We start from the raw sequence: 19,541 nt of genomic DNA, 5'->3' as shown, positions 1-19,541 counted from the left end.
CTCTCCTCGTTCTAGAGATCAGTGGAGTTCTCAGCACTCAGACCCTCCCACCGATCAAAACTTTTGATATGCCTCCAAGACATATAAAAAGTTTATTAAAAGCTCAGTGACCCTTTAAGTATACATCTATAAACTTTTGCATGAAGCTGTATCAGGCATGTTAACTATCATCAGTGCAAGGGATGAAAACAATTGCTTGGGGGTATGCCCACACATGATGGGTCTGATGTGGACTTTCTGCCCAAAATGGGTTGGTTTTCACAGTGGCACTGGTGCAACAATCACAGCGGGTCTGTCACTGCTTTCAAATTTTGCAGTATAAATTGACATGATGCAGCTTAAAAACTGCTCTGCAAGTCAGTTTATTCTTACGGTTTTCTATGTAGCATGTGGATGACATTTTATATAACCTCATCCACTTATCTGGTACTGTACAACGGAAATCCGCTGCAGCGAATCCGCAGTGTTTATACTACCCCTATAATGCCCCCCCCAAAAATGTCTGGGCATTTCATATAGGTTAAACTTACCCCGCTCCCCGACACCTGCGTCGCTCCTGATACCCCCGATACTACATTTTCCCGACGCTCGGATCAAAACATCACAAGTCTCCCTAGCATCACCTGCAGTGCTAAGGAGGCTCGTCCCCGTCGCGGCCTTCTAACCTACGATGCTAAGGAGGCTCATCCCCGTCGCGGCCTTCTATTGGCTGCCGCCACCCTCTCTCCCTTCCCAGTAGACCCCCCCCCCCCTTCCCGGCACCGGATGTTTTGATCATCACGACCTATTATCAGGATCCATGCGAGCGCCATTTCCTGTTCATTACGCTGCACTTCATCTCGGAAGTGAATGGAATGAGTACTTGCAATTACACTTCACCACTGCTTCACAGGAGGCGATGCGTAGTGTAAAGACCAGGAAGCGGCCCTTGCATGGAATGCTGCCTCCTTGTCAAGCAGCTGATCGGCGGGGGTGCCAGGTGTCGGACCCCTGCTGATCTGATATTGATGACCTATCCTGATGATAGATCATCAATATTAAAGGCTGGACAACCCCTTTAAAGAGGACCTGTCATCTCTTCTATTTATATTCCCGATGGTGTATCACTTCTATAGCATCTTTTCTTAAAACTCTAAGTTCCTCTGTTATTCTTCCTGGAAATTTGTGAATACTGCAAATTGACAATTAGGTGTTATTCTTCTTGTCAAAGAGATGTGTTGGTACAGTACACATTCTGGTACAGTTATCACTGATTGAACAACATGCCCCAACTGATAAGACCCAGGTGTAAATTTATTCATAAATTTTTAAAGAGGAATAAAAGAGGATGAGCACAATGTTTCATTCTAAGGAAAAGTGCTGCTGAATAGTTTTTGTTTTTTTCAGAATACCATTATTTATTAAAACTGACATGTCAAGAGAGCTGACAAGGAAGTAAAATACTTCAGATTCACATGACCATAATGACCATAATACAAAAGCAGTTTAGTGGTGGTTGCTATACCCGGACCCCCCACAGCTCTAATGAACCGAATTTGGATTGCCATACAAATCAGCATACAAAGTATTCCCATAGGACCAGTTATGTCACGTTTCATGGTACCCACAATCTTTTCTTCCCATAATTTTTTATTGGGTGGCATCATCTTTGTCAACAGCAAGAATTTCCAGAAAAACAAATGCGTCTTCTAAATATTCCATTTCTTTTATGTAAAGCACCATGACCCACTCGGCGACCCTCTGCTAATATCGGAAGAATGGATTTCAAATGCACAGTATCCACATAAAAGCCCAAATGCAACAGCTCTATTCTTCTTCTAATTAACAGGACTGAATACGTTTTTGTATATTAAACACAAGTCATGCCAGAGAAGGAGACCACTAGAAAGAGACGCCTCGCTATCTCTATAAACGAGAGAGCCCTTTGAAAAGCTGCTCAATAGGAATTAAAAGGGCACTTATTATTTTAGTTTGTGCCGACATTGTTCATGAAAGTGCACGAAGGAGGGAGGGAGTGCTAAACGCAGCAATCCTCCAAACCATCTGGGTTTGCAACTAATGTATAATTAGTACTTTGGCATATCTTACAGGTATTAGCTAATCCTCATACAGAGATCTCATGATTCAGGGGACAAATGAGACTAGCAATCAAGGTTTTCAGACAGTTCAGTGCAAGCACTGAAGAACAAAATAGAGATACTTCTAATAATGTAAGATTAATATTTATTAGCACATGTTGGACTTCATAAATCACGGTTGTACACAGTTGCAGTAAAAAGCATAGATAAAGTGAGAGATGTAGCTCTAGGGCCACGTTCACCTCTGCACTAGTTAGTTCTGCAAGAGGAGCAGAACAACGAAAATAACGGAAGTGCAGGATTCGGCACATAGAACAATGGAGCCAAACAGATCCCATTGAATATAATGGGGTCCCTTTGATTTCCATCCAGGTGTCCTAAATGTAGGTCTTTTTTGTCTGCTCTTGGTGGCGGAATCTGTGATAGAGGCCCCAGGTGAAGCCTCCAGAGCAGATTGCAAGCCCTTGTGGGCAGGGTCCTCTCCCCCTCTGTACCAGTCTGTTAATAGTTTCTTGTTTATTGTATTTTTATATTATGTATGTACAGCGCCATGGAATTAATGGCATTTTCAAATAAATAATAATAATAATAATAATGTGAACATGTCCTATGTTGAAGCCTAAAAATTTATTTTATTTTTAAAGGCTCTGTACACCTTTTTGGGCAACTTTTTTATTACTATCGCATTGCACTCATTTTGAGCTACAAATCATAAAAATGTTGAACCCCTATCTCTGTGCAGCCTTGAGATTCTCTGATAGCTGGCTCTCTGAATTTTCACCATCTTCTGTCAGGCAGCTCAGCTGACGGCTCCTTATCTCTAACTCTTACTGATAATGATATGGCTTAGATAAGTATTTATGACCATTTACTAATTTAGAGGTAAGGGTTATTAGATGACTGGTACAAAGTGAAAGTACCAATTACACAGCTAGACAAACAGCTAATCCTGTGTGACAGAACGGCTCCATATTTTTATTGAAAGAATGATTCTTAGCCCCAAATAAGTACAATGCAATAGTAAAAAGGTGTACATAGCCTTTAAGGAAAGTTTATTATTATTTCATCTATACAGTATATACACTCACCTAAAGAATTATTAGGAACACCATACTAATACGGTGTTGGACCCCCTTTTGCCTTCAGAACTGCCTTAATTCTACGTGGCATTGATTCCACAAGGTGCTGATAGCATTCTTTAGAAATGTTGGCCCATATTGATAGGATAGCATCTTGCAGTTAATGGAGATTTGAGGGATGCACATCCAGGGCACGAAGCTCCCGTTCCACCACATCCCAAAGATGCTCTATTGCAGTGGTTCTTAACCTGGGTTCGATCGAACCCCAGGGGTTCGGTGAGTCAGTCTCGCGGGTTCGGCCGCCGGCCCTGGGGGGCCGTTTTGATAGGTGGCTGCCACAAGACAGGAAAATATTTATTTCCTGTTACTCAGACTCCTTTTGCGCCCGCTGCGGCTCATGATCAGAAGAGCCGAGCGAGCGCAATGATTTTGCTTCCGCCAGCCGCCGGATGGGAGCGGCATATGACGACATGACGTCATATCCGGCGGCTGCGCGGCGGATCTAGTGACTGCACAGCATGGTGGCGGCGGCGGCATCCTGTCCCTCCTGCACACAGACACCGGCATCACTGAGCTAAACTGACCTGTTGTACTACAGGTAAGAGTAAAGGGGCTTGGAGGACCTATTGTGTATTGTATTTAAGGGGTCAGCATTGTGTTGGAGGGGCCAGCAGTGTATTGGGGGGGCTGGGAGGGTGGGGGTCAGCAGTGTATTGGGGTGGCAAGGATGGGGGTCAGCAGTGTATTGGGGTGGCTAGGAGGGGGGTCAGCAGTGAATTAGGGGGGCTGGGAAGGGGGTCATCATTGTATTAGGGGGGCTGGGATTGTTTTGGGAGGCTGGGGGTCAGTAGTGTATTAGGAGGTTGGGAGGGGGGTCAGCAGTTTATTAGGGGGTGGGAGGGGATAAGCAGTGTATTAGGGGGGTGGGAGGGTGTTCAGCAGTGTATTGGGGGTGGTGGGGAGGGGGCAGCAGTGTATTAGATAGTGGAGGGGGGGGCAGTAGTATATTAGGCACAGTGACTTATGGGGCTGACATAGATTTTTTTTTCCAGGGCTGCTTTGTATCCCCAGTCCGGCCCTGGAGGTCAAGACACACACCCGACTCGCCCCGCTTGTCCATCATTGGCTGCAGGTGATCACGCAACATCGCTTGGCCTATCCCTTCATACTAACTATGTCGAGCAAAAAAAGAAAGTGGTCGGACGAATATGTACAATATGGATTCACATGTATAACGGAACGTGATGGGAGTCAGCGTCCTAACTGTATGATTTGCAATGCCAAGTTGAGCAATTCTAGTCTAGCACCGGCAAAACTAAGAGAACACTTCCTTAAGCTGCATGGAGATGGAAAATACAAGAACACAACGCTCGCTGAATTCAAGGTGAGGAGAGCCAGATTCGATGAAAAGGCTAGTCTGCCTGTTCTCGGCTTTGTACCAATCAACAAACCGATCCTCATAGCATCGTACGAAGTTGCTTACCTGATCGCAAAGCAGGGCAAACCCCACACCATTGGTGAAACACTCATAAAACCAGCTGTGTTGAAGATGGCGAATATCATGCTGGGAAAAGCGGCTGAAGTTAAGTTATCCCAAATTCCTCTTTCAAATGACACCATCAGCGACAGAATAGAGGACATGAGCAAAGACATCTTGGCTCAAATAGTTGCAGATCTGATTTCAAGCCCGGCAAAATTCAGCCTTCAACTCGACGAGACCACAGACGTCTCCAATCTAAGCCAGCTTGCAGTATTCGTGCGCTATGTGAAAGACGACGTGATAAAGGAAGAGTTTTTATTTTGTAAGCCTCTTACAACAACAACTAAGGCAGCCGATGTGAAGAAACTTGTGGATGACTTCTTCAAAGACAATAATCTTTCGTGGGATATGGTTTCTGCAGTTTGTTCGGATGGAGCTCCAGCCATGCTGGGAAGAAAGTCTGGTTTTCGTGCGCTAGTGAAAACCGATGCACCACACATCATTGTTACGCATTGTATTCTGCATAGGCATGCATTGGCAACAAAAACCTTGCCTCCAAAACTGGCAGAAGTATTAAAAATTGTAGTGGAATGTGTGAACTATGTGCGAAATAGTGCTCTGAGGCACTGCATCTTCAGGGAGCTGTGTAAAGAAATGGGATCTGAATTTGAGGTACTTCTGTACCATTCCAACGTTCGGTGGTTATCCCGGGGACAGGTGTTGAATCGTGTTTTTGCCGTGCGTGTGGAATTAGCCCTGTTTTTGCAAGAGCACCAACATTGTCATGCAGATTGCTTCAAAGATTCTGAGTTCATTCTCATTTTAGCGTACATGACTGATATCTTTGCAGCTCTAAATCATCTCAATCAACAGATGCAGGGCGGTGGAGTCAACATCATCGAAGCGGAAGAAAACCTGAAGGCTTTTCAAAAAAAGCTACCGTTATGGAAATGACGAATAGAGTACGATAACTTTGCAAACTTTCCCCTGCTAGACGACTGTGTAAGTAAGATCGAAGATGTATCTGGAATCGGAGACATTTCTGTACCCACGGAACTGAAGCAAGCAATTGCCACGCACTTAGATGAGCTTGCAACGTCTCTTGATGGATACTTCCCTACAAGAGAGTCATATCCAGCATGGGTGAGACAGCCGTTCACATTTAGTGTTGAGACAACAGATGTCAATGATGAATACCTCGATGAAATCATTGAACTTCAGCAGAGCCAGGTTCAACAGCAACTCTTCAGAACAACAACGCTCTCAACGTTTTGGTGTCAACAAATGGTAACGTACCCTGTTGTTGCTAAGAAAGCTTTGGAGTTTTTCATACCGTTTGTTACAACATATCTTTGCGAGCAATCCTTTTCAAGGATGCTGGACATAAAAACGAAGAAAAGGAACAGACTTTGTTGCGAAAATGACATGAGAGTGGCACTTGCCAAGGTAAAGCCGCGCATTTCTGACCTGGTCTCTGAAAGACAACAGCAAAAGTCACACTGATTTGCAGTAAATATTCATTATTATGTTTTTATTTTTGTGTGAAAATCATGTTTTAATGGTTTTGTTCTTTGTTCTTAATGGGTTTGTTCTTTAATGGTTTTATTCACTTTGTGCACCTATGTATAAATATATACCTATGTTTTGAATTTGAAAAAATCATATTTAATTTTTCCAATTAAGAAGGGTTCGGTGAATGCGCATATGAAACTGGTGGGGTTCAGTACCTCCAACAAGGTTAAGAACCACTGCTCTATTGTCATGTACAAGTGAACTCATTGTCATGTTCAAGAAACCAATTTGATTCGAGCTTTGTGACATGGTGCATTATCCTGCTGGAAGTAGCCATCAGAGGATGGATACATGTTCTCATTCTGTTTACGCCAAATTCGGACTCTACCATTTGAATGTCTCAACAGAAATCCAGACTCATCAGACCAGGCAACATTTTTCCAGTCTTCAACAGTCCAATTTTGGTGAGCTCGTGCAAATTATAGCCTCTTTTTCCTATTTGTAGTGGAGATGAGTGGTACCCGGTGGGGTCTTCTGCTGTTGTAGCCCATCTGCCTCAAGGTTGTGCGTGTTGTGGCTTCACAAATGCTTTGCTGCATACCTCGGTTGTAACGAGTGGTTATTTCAGTCAACGTTGCTCTTCTATCAGCTTGAATCAGTCGGCCCATTCTCCTCTGACCTCTAGCCTCCACAAGGCATTTTTGCCCACAGGACTGCTGCATACTGGATGTTTTTCCCTTTTCACACCATTCTTTGTAAACCCTAGAAATGGTTGTGCGTGAAAATCCCAGTAACTGAGCAGATTGTCAAATACTCAGACCGGCCCGTCTGGCACCAACAACCATGCCACGCTCAAAATTGCTTAAATCACCTTTCTTTCCCATTCTGACATTCAGTTTGGAGTTCAGGAGATTGTCTTGACCAGGAGCACCCCCCTAAATGCATTGAAGCAACTGCCATGTTATTGGTTGACTAGATAATTGCATTAATGAGAAATAGAACAGGTGTTCCTAATAATTCTTTAGGTGAGTGTATAATTTTAAACTTGTGTGTGATATCATGTCACAAAAACCATTGAATTCGAGAATTAGAGAAAGTCAATTAAAAGTTCATTGCCATTAGTGTTGAGCAAAGCGGGCTTCGGGTGCTTTATCCAAAGTCGCTTCATTCAAAACTTTAGAATAATACTAGATTCGCCTCTGTACAGTATTAGAATGTATGGGCTCCGATGAGCCGAAGTAAGTTATTTGCGAAGTCGCGTGCGACTTCGTTCAATAATTTCGGTAAAGTGGAAAACTTTAAAACTTGAAACTGAACTCTGCTTCGGTTTCGAGGTACTAGTCAAAACTGAAGCAGATTTCGGTGACTTCATGAATAACTTACTTCAGCTCATCGGAGCCCATACATTCTAATACTGTACGGAGACGGATCTCCGTACAGTATTATTCCGAAGTTTTGAACGAAGAGACTTCGGATGAAGCATCCGAAGCCCCCTTTGCTCAACACCATTGTTTATATAACGCATTAAGAATCAAGATGAGGACTGCTGCTATTTGTAGATAGAGAAATGATAATAATAATCTTTACTTTACATAGTGCTAACATATTCTGTAATACTTAACATTTCAGGTTTTACATGTACAAATAAAACTAGTCTCCACTTTGTGCTAGTCACTGCGCTGGTTGCTCATAAAATATAGGATTTAAAAGTCTCACGCTTGCCCACAGAGTCCTCCATCTCCAGCCTCATCTCTGTCACAACCATACCTGCGCTCTACACTGCCACTGATTTACAACTAATACCCACCACAGTCCAAACCTCTCTGTCCCGTCTTCATGACTTTTTGTGAGCTGTGTCAATTCTCTGGAATGAGCTACCCCAGGCAATTAGGTTAATTCCCAGCTCCTAGAGTTTTAAAGGGAGTCCGTCACATCATTTTCACCTATATAACTAACAGCATTGACCCACAAAAGATTGCAAACACAGTCCAAACATACCTGTGTGTACTTTGTGTTTTTATTCCATGTCCAGAAAAAGTGCTTTTATTCTGCTAGAAAACAGTGCCCAAGTCCCCAGATGGGCAGAGTTTGCTGCTCCAAATGCCCAAAGAAAACCAGACTTAAAGGGGTTATCCCACGATTGTTAAATATGAAAATCAAACATCATATAGTGCATGACAAGCTCTTTCTAACAACGCTAGAACTAGCCCTGTACTTCACATGGATCCAGAGATTTCCCCATTGATTGCTCTGCTAGATTTATATCAAGCTGGCAGCTCAAGGGGAGTGTGCTTTCTCAGGGGGAAAGGATGAAACTGAGCATGTGCGGCCATCTCAGTAAGTAGGACAAAGAAATAAAAAAATAAAAAAATACAGCAGGTGGTGCTATACATATACATTTTATTGAATAACTCACTGGCTATACTAAATGTTTACATGCAATTAAAAACTTATTCAGAATCAGGTGCTGGTTTTAAAACCATAGAATATTTTTTGTGGGACAACCCGTTTAGGAAAAGTGGAGGGCTGCTTTAGCTGCTTATATCTTGGAAGCAGCTAGAGATAGGAGCCTAGTCTTGTTTGAAAGCTGAAATTTTAGGTATTCAGACAATACCAGAATCACTAAATTATATCCAACACATCTGAAGATACGGTATAACTGTTAGAAATCGAGTAAGGCGTGAATTCAGAGAAACATGTTTTTACTTTCACTTTCAAATGCATTCTATGCTATCCCAATTTTTAACAGCTATGTCTTCCGATAAGCTTGAAATGCCAGCTTGAAAACAAGACCAGGCCCATATCTCTAGCTGCTACCTATCCTAAGATATGAGCAGCTGAAGCAGCCCCCCCTCTTCTAAAGTCTAGTTTGCTTTGGGCACAGAGAACAGCAAACTCTGCCCAGCCGGGCACTTGGACGCTGTTTTCCAGCAGAATAAAAGCACTTTTTTTGGACATGGGTTAAAGACACAAAATACACACATGTATGTTTGGAATGCGTTTGCAATCTTCTGTGGGGTAATGCCTAAGAACACATATTTTTAGGATGGCCTATCACATTCCCTAATCTAACCCTTCTCCATTCACCCCCCTTCATCATTATTCTTCTGAACCTGATCCATCATCAATTAGTATCCAACAGACTCCATGCACTTAGAAGCAGTACAGATACTGGCTGGTGACTGGCTTATGCAGCTTTATATGTACTTGCTTATTTTGTGCAGAAGGTTGAACCATTGTACAATACAAGTACATTTTACCTTTGTGCCAACTATATATCCTCACAGAGTGTAAGCTCTTGCGATCAGGGCCCTCATTCCTCTGGTTTTAATTGTTGATGTCTTTGTTACTAAAGTGCTGTAGAATATCTTGGCACTAAATAAAACATTATTATTATTTTTGCAAAGAGATTCCAATGCCATCCTTCCAAGCAGCACTAATATGCAGTTTCTTAAAAAAATAAATGTGTAAAAATGTATAAAAGCAAACAAAGGATACTGTCACATTGAATTGCAATAAATGCAGAGCGTGCAATATTCTTGTAGATCCAAACAAATGTACCATGGACCCATGGGTAGAGAGAGAGAACATGCTGAAAATAATCATTTACAGCTCCCCTAGGACCAAGAATAAAATACACTTCTCACTTTATAACACCCACATGCAAAAAAAGTTCCTCTTATAATTTTTCTTTGTAGGCAAGAATAGATTTCCATGTTCATGCCAAGATGTGACTGGCACTGAATACATTTCTAATTTGGAAATGCTCATATGAGTATTTTTTTTTATCTTCCCTAGTTATATAAAAGTGGCAGACACCTGTTTGTAGTTAAGAACTCTAACACTAGAAATGTGTGCATACATGTATAAATACAAGACAAACAGACAGAGACAGACAGATAAATAGATAAAGATGGAAGCAATGCAGTGCAAGGATAGTGCAATGCTCCCAAATCAGTGGTCACACGTGGCTCACAGGACCCTGCATGTGGCTCACCGGCTGTTAGTAGCTACAGATACTATTGTGCACTGGTGACTTCAGGTGATCAAACCATTTCTAGAACTTGCAAATTGGATCAAAACCATTATCACTGGTACTTTACATCATGGTAAGTGACAGAACAATTGGTCATATTTTTAATAGTGTCTTGCTCTTTAAAAGTTTTGTATGGCTTAAAAGGGCTCTCCAAGAATTATTTAAAATGGCCTCAAGCAGCCTGTCTTAGAATGTAAGCAGGCCTGGTTGTCTCCACTTGCAGAGCTGCCTATGTGGGGGTGAGCGGAGGAGGGCTCTCTGCTCACTACACTGCTCTACTATGATGCAATCCAACCTACGATATGCCATCATGGCTAAGCAGCCTTACAGGAACGCTCACCAATGTATATTATATGCAAGTACCAGAGCGTAGTATTCATTGAAGCCCTGACCCCTCACCAACTACACAGCTCTACAAGTGGAAACAGCCAGTCCTACTCACATTCTTGGACAGGTTGCTTGCAGCCATTTTAGATCATCCCTGGAGAACCCCTTCAACATGTGTTGTCGATAAAAGTGGGTTATGATCTACATGAGGTTAGGACCTCTCTTTACTGTATTACAAAGGAGAAAACAAAAATGTTCTCAAAACACTATGCATTAGGCAGGAAATACTGTGTACACCAGGGAATGTACTGAGTGGTGTATGTGCAGTGTACAAATGAACCAAATCTTATCTCCCTTTCTTTAAAATGTCTTCCCTTTCATGAGTCTGCTGCCAGCTAAACTACTTTATAGCGTAGTTTGGTTTCTGATCCATGTGCTCTTAAATTTCAAATCTGACCTCAAGTTCTGATGCGTCCTGCTAGGACTATCCACTACCTCATCATTTGGGGTTTTGTTAGTTGCTCACCCCTTGTCTAGATGCCACTATGCTCTATGTTATCATCGACAATCCTGTCTGCTGACTCACCATCATGTGTGACCACTCGAGGACGGCCTTGCCTACACAATCATGCATCCTATCCACCACTGACAACTACTTGCCCCACACTTATTTCATTATATTTCATAAGACCACATGGATTGCTTGCATTACTTAACTTACTACACATTGACACAAAACCTAGAAATGTCTAACATTTTTAAACTTTTGGAAGACGCAGCTCATATTTGCTATAAGTCTTTACTTGCTATGAAGACATGAACAGCAGGTTTTAAATCATTCTACGCATGTATTGTGAGGTCTAGTATGGTCTATAAATCTGCAAGAACAACATCTTGCCTTATTTGCTTCTGGGAATATGACAGAAGAAGCTAAGGCGAAACATACATTGGGGTGGAACGTCCCTCCTTCCTTGGTCGGTGTTACTATTACTTTTATGCATGTATTGAGGACTTTATATTTGGGGTGGCATTATGATGTTAGTTGTAAAGGCTTTTTGAGCTTGAAAAAGGCATGATGTACCTTTTACCGTGTATGTTGGGGGAGGGGCAGTCTGTATTCAATTCTTAGTTTCCGTGCTGAATTCTGCCATTCTTTAATTGCAATTGAGAATTGGAGCATTGGTTACATTGGTTACTTAATTCTCATACATGATTTTTAACTGTGTTGTTGGCAGGAGACCTAAAACATTTACCTTATACTGTATGTTCGAGCTGTATAAGACTGACCACGGAATTCAAGTCAGGACAAACTTCCATGTTAAATGGCGACAGTTACAGTATAATTATAATGATGCAGAATACAAGGTTCGTAAGATCTAATCTGAGAGCCTGTGGACTACTTTAAAAGGGATTTTCTGATTGGTGGGGGTGCAGGGAATCGGACCCCACCAATCAGATACTGATGACCAATCCTCAGGATAGGTCATCAGTATAAACACTCAAAAATCTGAAAATAAAAGTATACCTAAAATTCAGAACTACCTCCAGTGAAAGTTTCATTGGTGGGTGTCTGAGTTATAAGACCTCAACAGATCCCATCAAACAATGCTACTAATGCTCTAATTAGAGCACATACCTGCTTCAGTGCATGTCAGCTTCTCACAGCTTTATTTGATGATCTACAGAATTGTTGACCATCTTCAGCTCAGTACTTCCATGAGAAGTGAACATGAGCTGAAGTTCGAAAGCTCTTTGCTACAATGAACAGTGGGAAGTGTCACAGGCCAGACTCCTTACTATGAAAACTTTTCAGGTGTCCTTATGACAGGAGACATTTTCTTTACATGGAGGTATTAAAGGGGTAATCCATTTTGGACAAACCCTATTCAGATTGTGGGTAGACATTACACAGCACCAGTTAAATTGGTGATGGTTGGCTCTTTCCAATAGGTCCAGATTTGAGGATTCTCTCAATATGGTATATAGAAAAGTAACTAATGCTTAAATCTTTCTGTTAAAAATATTGAATATGCTGTCTCATAAGTTAAAATATTCAAAAATACACAGCTTGCAATGTTTCCTGATTGGAGATTATTAAGGCAGTAATTGAATACATTTGCATATAGTCTCAGGAAAGGTTTCACAAAATGAAAATATAATTACTTAGTTACAACGCGTGTAATTCTTCTCCTAAGGGAATTGAATAAAGTATGATAAATATTTTCCTCAGGGTTCCCTCGAATCAAATACAATTTCCCACATAAGTTAGTCCACCAAGAAGCAATTTAGGAGAAGTTTTATTTACTTTGATCCCATGCTGGAAGCATCTGATCTGTCTTTGAACTTCTTAAGATATTTGCCTTAGCTGCATAGACGGCCTAACAATAACTTAATTCTTCAAACCCATGAAGATCACTTAAAGTGACCTGAAATGCTGTAAATATATTGTAGTTGTAGGCCACTCACTTAACTGAACTGTCTACTATAAGGCATAGGAGTAGTGAGCAACTGTAGCAACTACATCAATAAGAATTATACCACAAGACAAGTAAAAAAAAAAAAAATACTTTTAAGGCTTTTTAGATTATGCAGTGTTTAGCTGAGCAGTGGCGTGCCTGGGGGGGGGGGGGGCAGTCCGCCCCAGGTGCCTTCTCTCAGGGGGGTGCAATGAGCGCTTCCATCAATACATATGGAGGGCAGATGCGCCCACATACAGCGGAGGGGCACGTGAGTGCATAGTTCCCTGCCCCGCCACCGATCACCGCCATAGGCTTCAGGCCTAGTAGGCCTGAGAGCCTGCTAGTCAGTAAATGCACTGAAACTGAAAGCTACAGAAGAAAAATTGTTGAAAACTGGTTAATAAAGACCAATTGAAAAAAAATATTTTAGGCTAAAATTAGTAGAATGCTATTAGAAAAAAAAATTGTCCAGAAAGGTGTCCAGAAAGACCTACCTGGCTTCTTTGACTAAAGTACACCTATCAGAGGACCAACTCTTGGGGGCTTGGGAAAATGCAATCACATATTCATTGACTCAAATTAATCTAATTCGGAACATTTCTTTTTAGAATGAATGTTGCTTTTTATTTGATCCCATTTATAAGACCATGCCATTCACATGTCACACGACAGACATTAATTTCATTTTCCAATAGACATCTTAATAAGCCTGGTCTCTGTCAATAAACACAAAAAATAGACCAGTGGAAAAAAAAAAAGTTTAAAGAAAAAAATTGTGAAAAGGAACAGCGTGTCTAAGGCATGTCATAGGTTTTCCTTTGCGTTCTGTTGTCTTTGGCGGTTTCTGGACTCTTTCACTGAAAACAGATACTTGGCTTTGTGTGTTGCATTAAAAATATGAGCCTGATGGAAAACATCCTGACACATTCATGAACAGCTTTCTTTTAATCAGGCATCATGCAAATGGACGAAAAAATGACACACGCGCTCTCGGCTTACTGATCTGTGTCTTCCAGCACATGTGTAAATCATTTTTGGATTATTTAATGCCAAGGTAAGTTTTCCTATCACCAACATAAATCCGGGGTTTATATCACTTACTGATAACACCGGTGGAGCCCTAAGACATTATGCAGAACACAAGTCATCATAGCTGGGGCTTTAACCCTGTATTACCTGTATATTTTGGGATTTAATAACCAGACACTTTACACCAGACCAGATGTACCACACATGCTGCCTAACCTTTTTTAGGTTATTAAAGTGATTTTTCTTTGTAGCAGATAGGGCTTGGTTTGATTTTTTTTTATATACTTTTTTGTATTTGCATTTTAAAAATTATAGTACATGAAAAATAGTAAAAAAAATAAAAATAGCAATCCCTAAAATTACCAGTGGAATGAGGGCATATTCTTTTTTAGCTCTATTTCCATTTGGACTGTTTTTTATTTATTACAACTGAAGTACTCCAGTGGGGCACAGCAAAGGGTTAACTAGTGTAACTCAATGTTTGCTGAGTTAAATGTTCTGATTTATTGTTATAATACTTTTCTTTATGCATTGTGTGCAACATGGACAACATAGAATAAACTTTTGCTGAGTGCTTAGGTTACCAGGGTGATGGACGATGTTTGCCCTCTGGTTGGTGGGTAAGAGTCTAGCAGAGCAAGGACGAAGACACACATGTGTAAGCTCCAGAGCTAGGCCCAAGTCCTGAGAACCTCTTCCAATGAGACTACAACTGCCAGAGAAGTCTATTAAGACAGGACTCCTGACAGAAACAGACCAGACATCTTGGAAGGTCCAGAACCATCCAGGCCATGCAGGCTTTAGACAGCAAGGTATTCTATCCTTTATAGAAGAAAGTGTTTACTGCTATGGAAAGAATTATTACCTCCGGCACCCACCACACTGAACTGGCCATCCATATCTAAAGTTTCTGCACCCCTCAGCCCACGAACTGCAGAAGGAGTTAAAAAAGACGGTATACCACACCAGTCGTTATCTTGGGAAGATAGCTAATTGTTTGGAGTCAGACTCAGGGAATACTACAACTACCATCATTGTTGCTGCCTCTACACTGCTACTAAGAGAAAATTGCACTTTGATATACCTTGGAACTGTGTCTTTTGCTGCTATATTTACTACTACTACTCCTACCATCAACTCTGTAAAGAGGCTGTTATCTGTTACAACCAACCAGACTGATCCTTGACTCCATCATTTGCCAGCCTCTTTATCTGCACTCCTGCCTAGTACCCAAACACCTAACATCAAGGGCATCCCACCTAAAATAGGCAGGAGCCCCAACTCCAGAAACTGCCCCAAGGGAAGAAAGGGTGCACCCTCCAGTCACTCCAAAGCCCCAGAGAGAGCCAGAGGGAGGGATAGCCCCTGTGAACTATGAGTACTTTTACCATTAGCATATCCACTACCAATACTCTCATCCTCCCCACAGCACTTCTGCTGCAGGCTTGCTGCACAACTCGTGTTGCAAATGGTTAAAAAAAAACATTTGAAACAGATTTTTTTTTTTATACTACATATTTCTCTTGTACTTTGAGCTGCCATCCTAATAAGTAAAAACTGTGGATCTAATTAAGCTGGTCATACACTTCAGATATATGTCGCCTGAACAAAATGATTTTCGTATGACCAGCCAACCTTTAAGATTTATTCCAAGTTGGCGGCTCAGGGGATGTGTCCTGTCTGCTGCAGCTGGTGGCAGTTGAAAGATGGAACTGAGCACGTACATCCACCTCAGTGAGATGGACAGAGAAATTATAAAAAGAGCAAACAGCAGGTGGCGCTTTACAGGTAGATTTAATAACTCAGATAGACATTACATTTAGCATTATTTCACATACAGGAGAATACAGTACCACATACCTATTACATCCAGAGACGTCTCCTCTGATCTACAGTCATGGCCAAAAGTTTTGAGAATTACATAAATATTGGAAATTGGAAATGTTGCTGCTTAAGTTTTTATAATAGCAGTTTGCATATACTCCAGAATGTTATGAAGAGTGATCAGATGAATTGCATAGTTCTTCTTTGCCATGAAAATTAACTTAATCCCAAAAAAAACTTTCCACTGCATTTCATTGCTGTCATTAAAGGACCTGCTGAGATCATTTCAGTAATCATCTTGTTAACTCAGGTGAGAATGTTGACGAGCACAAGGCTGGAGATCATTATGTCAGGCTGATTGGGTTAAAATGGCAGACTTGACATGTTAAAAGGAGGGTGATGCTTGAAATCATTGTTCTTCCATTGTTAACCATGGTGACCTGCAAAGAAACGAGTGCAGCCATCATTGCGTTGCATAAAAATGGCTTCACAGGCAAGGATATTGTGGCTACTAAGATTGCACCTCAATCAACAATTTATAGGATCATCAAGAACTTCAAGGAAAGAGGTTCAATTCTTGTTAAGGCTTCAGGGTGTCCAAGAAAGTCCAGCAAGCGCCAGGATCGTCTCCTAAAGAGGATTCAGCTGCGGGATCGGAGTGCCACCAGTGCAGAGCTTGCTCAGGAATGGCAGCAGGAAGGTGTGAGCGCATCTGCACGGACAGTGAGGCAAAGACTTTTGGAAGATGGCCTGGTGTCAAGAAGGGCAGCAAAGAAGCCACTTCTCTCCAAAAAAAACATCAAGGACAGATTGATCTTCTGCAGAAAGTATGGTGAATGGACTGCTGAGGACTGGGGCAAAGTCATATTCTCTGATAAAGCCTCTTTCCGATTGTTTGGGGCATCTGGAAAAAGGCTTGTCCGGAGAAGAAAAGGTGAGCGCTACCATCAGTCCTGTGTCATGCCAACAGTAAAGCATTCTGAGACCATTCATGTGTGGGGTTGCTTCTCATCCAAGGGAGTGGGCTCACTCACAATTTTGCCCAAAAACACAGCCATGAATAAAGAATGGTACCAAAACACCCTCCAACAGCAACTTCTTCCAACAATCCAACAACAGTTTGGTGAAGAACAATGCATTTTCCAGCACGATGGAGCACCGTGCCATAAGGCAAAAGTGATAACTAAGTGGCTCGGGGACCAAAACGTTGACATTTTGGGTCCATGACCTGGAAACTCCCCACATCTTAATCCCATTGAGAACTTGTGGTCAATCCTCAAGAGGCGGGTGGACAAACAAAAACCCACTAATTCTGACAAACTCCAAGAAGTGATTACGAAAGAATGGGTTGCTATCAGTCAGGAATTGGCCCAGAAGTTGATTGAGAGCATGCCCAGTCGGATTGCAGAGGTCCTGAAAAAGAAGGGCCAACACTGCAAATACTGACTCTTTGCATAAATGTCATGTAATTGTCGATAAAAGCCTTTGAAACGTATGAAGTGCGTGTAATTATATTTCACTACATCACAGAAACAACTGAAACAAAGATCTAAAAGCAGTTTAGCAGCAAACTTTGTGAAAACGAATATTTGTGTCATTCTCAAAACTTTTGGCCACGACTGTAGTTGCTCTCTTTACTCATCTTCTCCATGCGGCTCAGACAACATATGATGACTTCTTTCAGCCATGGCTCATCTCTGCAAAGTTTGCCACAGATACATCTTATTATCTCTCTTTATTATCATCCTCCATCTTCAGGTGCCCAGTGTTATCCTTCTGCTATGCCCAATACTGTGCCGGCTGTGTTCCCCAGAGGCCCCAAATATTATACTTCCAAAATAATAGTGCCAAAAAGATAGTCCCAAAAATCCCACCAATAGTAACAACTCTCTCACTGAGTGCTCTCTTTAGTAATAGTGTCTCCTACAGTGATAATGCTCTCCGAGAGTTCCCCTATTAGTAGTACTGCCCACTATTTTGTGCCCGATAATGCCCCCACAGAACCACCAGTAGTAATAATGCCCCATAGAGCTCCTAGTAGTGATAAAGCTCACCAAAGTGCCCAGAGTAGTAATAAGGTGAGGTCCCCTAAAGTACCTTCCAGTAGTAATAAGACCCCCCTAGAGAGCACACAGTATTTGTAATGCCTATTATAGTGCCCCCCGTTGTTATAATGCCTCCTATAGTGCTCCCAGTAGATATAAAGCCCTCAATAATTATAATGGCCCATGTAGTGTCTTAGTAGTTATAATGGCATCTTGTAGTGACCTCAGTAGTTATAATGCTGCCAGTAGTGCTCTCAATAGTTATAGTGCCCCCTCTAATACCACAGTAGATATAATACCCCCTATAGTGCCCCCAGGAATTATAATGGTCCTTTGTAGTGCCCCTAGTAATTATGATGAACCCTATATTATCTTCAGTAGGTACAATGGCCCCTAGTGTTCCCAGTAGTTATAATTCCTCCTATAGTGTCGCCAGTATGTATAATGCCTTCTGTTTTTCACCCAGTAGTTATAATGACCTCCTTTAGTGCCTCCAGTAGTTATAATGGCTCCCTATAGTTCCCCGAGTAGGTATAATGCCTCCAGTAAGTATAATACTCCCTACAGTGCCCTTAGTAAGTATAATGCCAGCCTGTAGCAACCCCAGTTGTGGCTCCAGTACTTATAGTGCACCCACGTAGTTCTAATGACGCCACACAGTGCCCAAATACCAAATTTCTCCCAAAATAAGTTATAAAAAAAAAATAAAAAATCACCTGACTCCCCGCAGGTGGTCACGATGATGTCATAATTTTGTGACCGCCTATGTGGCCTAGTAGCCAGTGGCCTATAAGAGTGAATAGTGGGGCAGGGAGACATTGACTCCTGTGACCCACTGCAGTAATTCAACTGTATCGTTGCCCTGAGGACAGTGCAACAGTTGTATAGTTGGTTACTATATTTAGAGGGAATCTGGACAAAACATCAGGAACCAAGCCCTGGAAATTTTGACCTAGCAATGCCCCTGCTATAGAACATTCAATGTTACCTGCCATTTTACCGCTCATTCAGTCCATTTATCCAAGTTCCCTGCGAGGGTTTGACACCCTATGCCAGTGGTGGCAAACCTATGGCACTGGTGCCAGGGACGGCACTCTGAGCCCTCTCTGTGGGCACCCGCACCCTGGAAAAAGCTATGGTGTACCAATATGCCTTAGAGTTTTCCTGTCATTCCTCAGCGCAGGACATGCTATGAACAGCACAGGCAGCGCATTGAATGTAGACAGGCTATTATAGCTAAATTATTAAGTACATGGAAGATATACTATATTGGACTGTAGTATTCAGGTTAACTTGCCGTGTTGGCACATTGCGATAAATAAGTGGGTTTTCGGTTGCAGTTTGGGCACTCGGTCTATAAAAGGTTCACCATCACTGCCCTATGTAGACTCTGGCCCACATTTACTAATGTGAGTGCACGTCGATGTTGTTGTAAATGGCATAAAAATTTGATGCATCTGGTATTACAGAAATCCTCTGCACCTAGCTTGCCAAGAGGCACGGCTTACAGGGAAAGGGTTCGATTTAGTGGGGAAGTGTCATGGCTTAAAATGCCAAATTGTGCTCCAAAATTGCACTACAATTGTGGAATAAAATTCTGTTGTAAATTTAAACAACCAACATGTGGTAGTTAGAGGAAATTGTGTGGTGCACATATAGACAGCCTGTCTAA

General features: G+C 41.8%; 1 protein-coding gene across 1 annotated transcript in view; it reads right to left on the bottom strand.

Annotated features, from left to right (window-relative positions):
- The window catches only part of RNLS (renalase, FAD dependent amine oxidase), a 217,653-nt gene that overhangs the window by 129,894 nt on the left and 68,218 nt on the right, over window positions 1-19,541 (bottom strand). The gene's annotated exons all lie outside the window — the stretch shown is intronic.

Source organism: Bufo bufo, chromosome 6, assembly GCF_905171765.1.
Source record: "Bufo bufo chromosome 6, aBufBuf1.1, whole genome shotgun sequence".
Lineage (NCBI taxonomy): Eukaryota > Metazoa > Chordata > Amphibia > Anura > Bufonidae > Bufo > Bufo bufo.
This window is presented reverse-complemented; position numbering and strand designations above follow the sequence as displayed.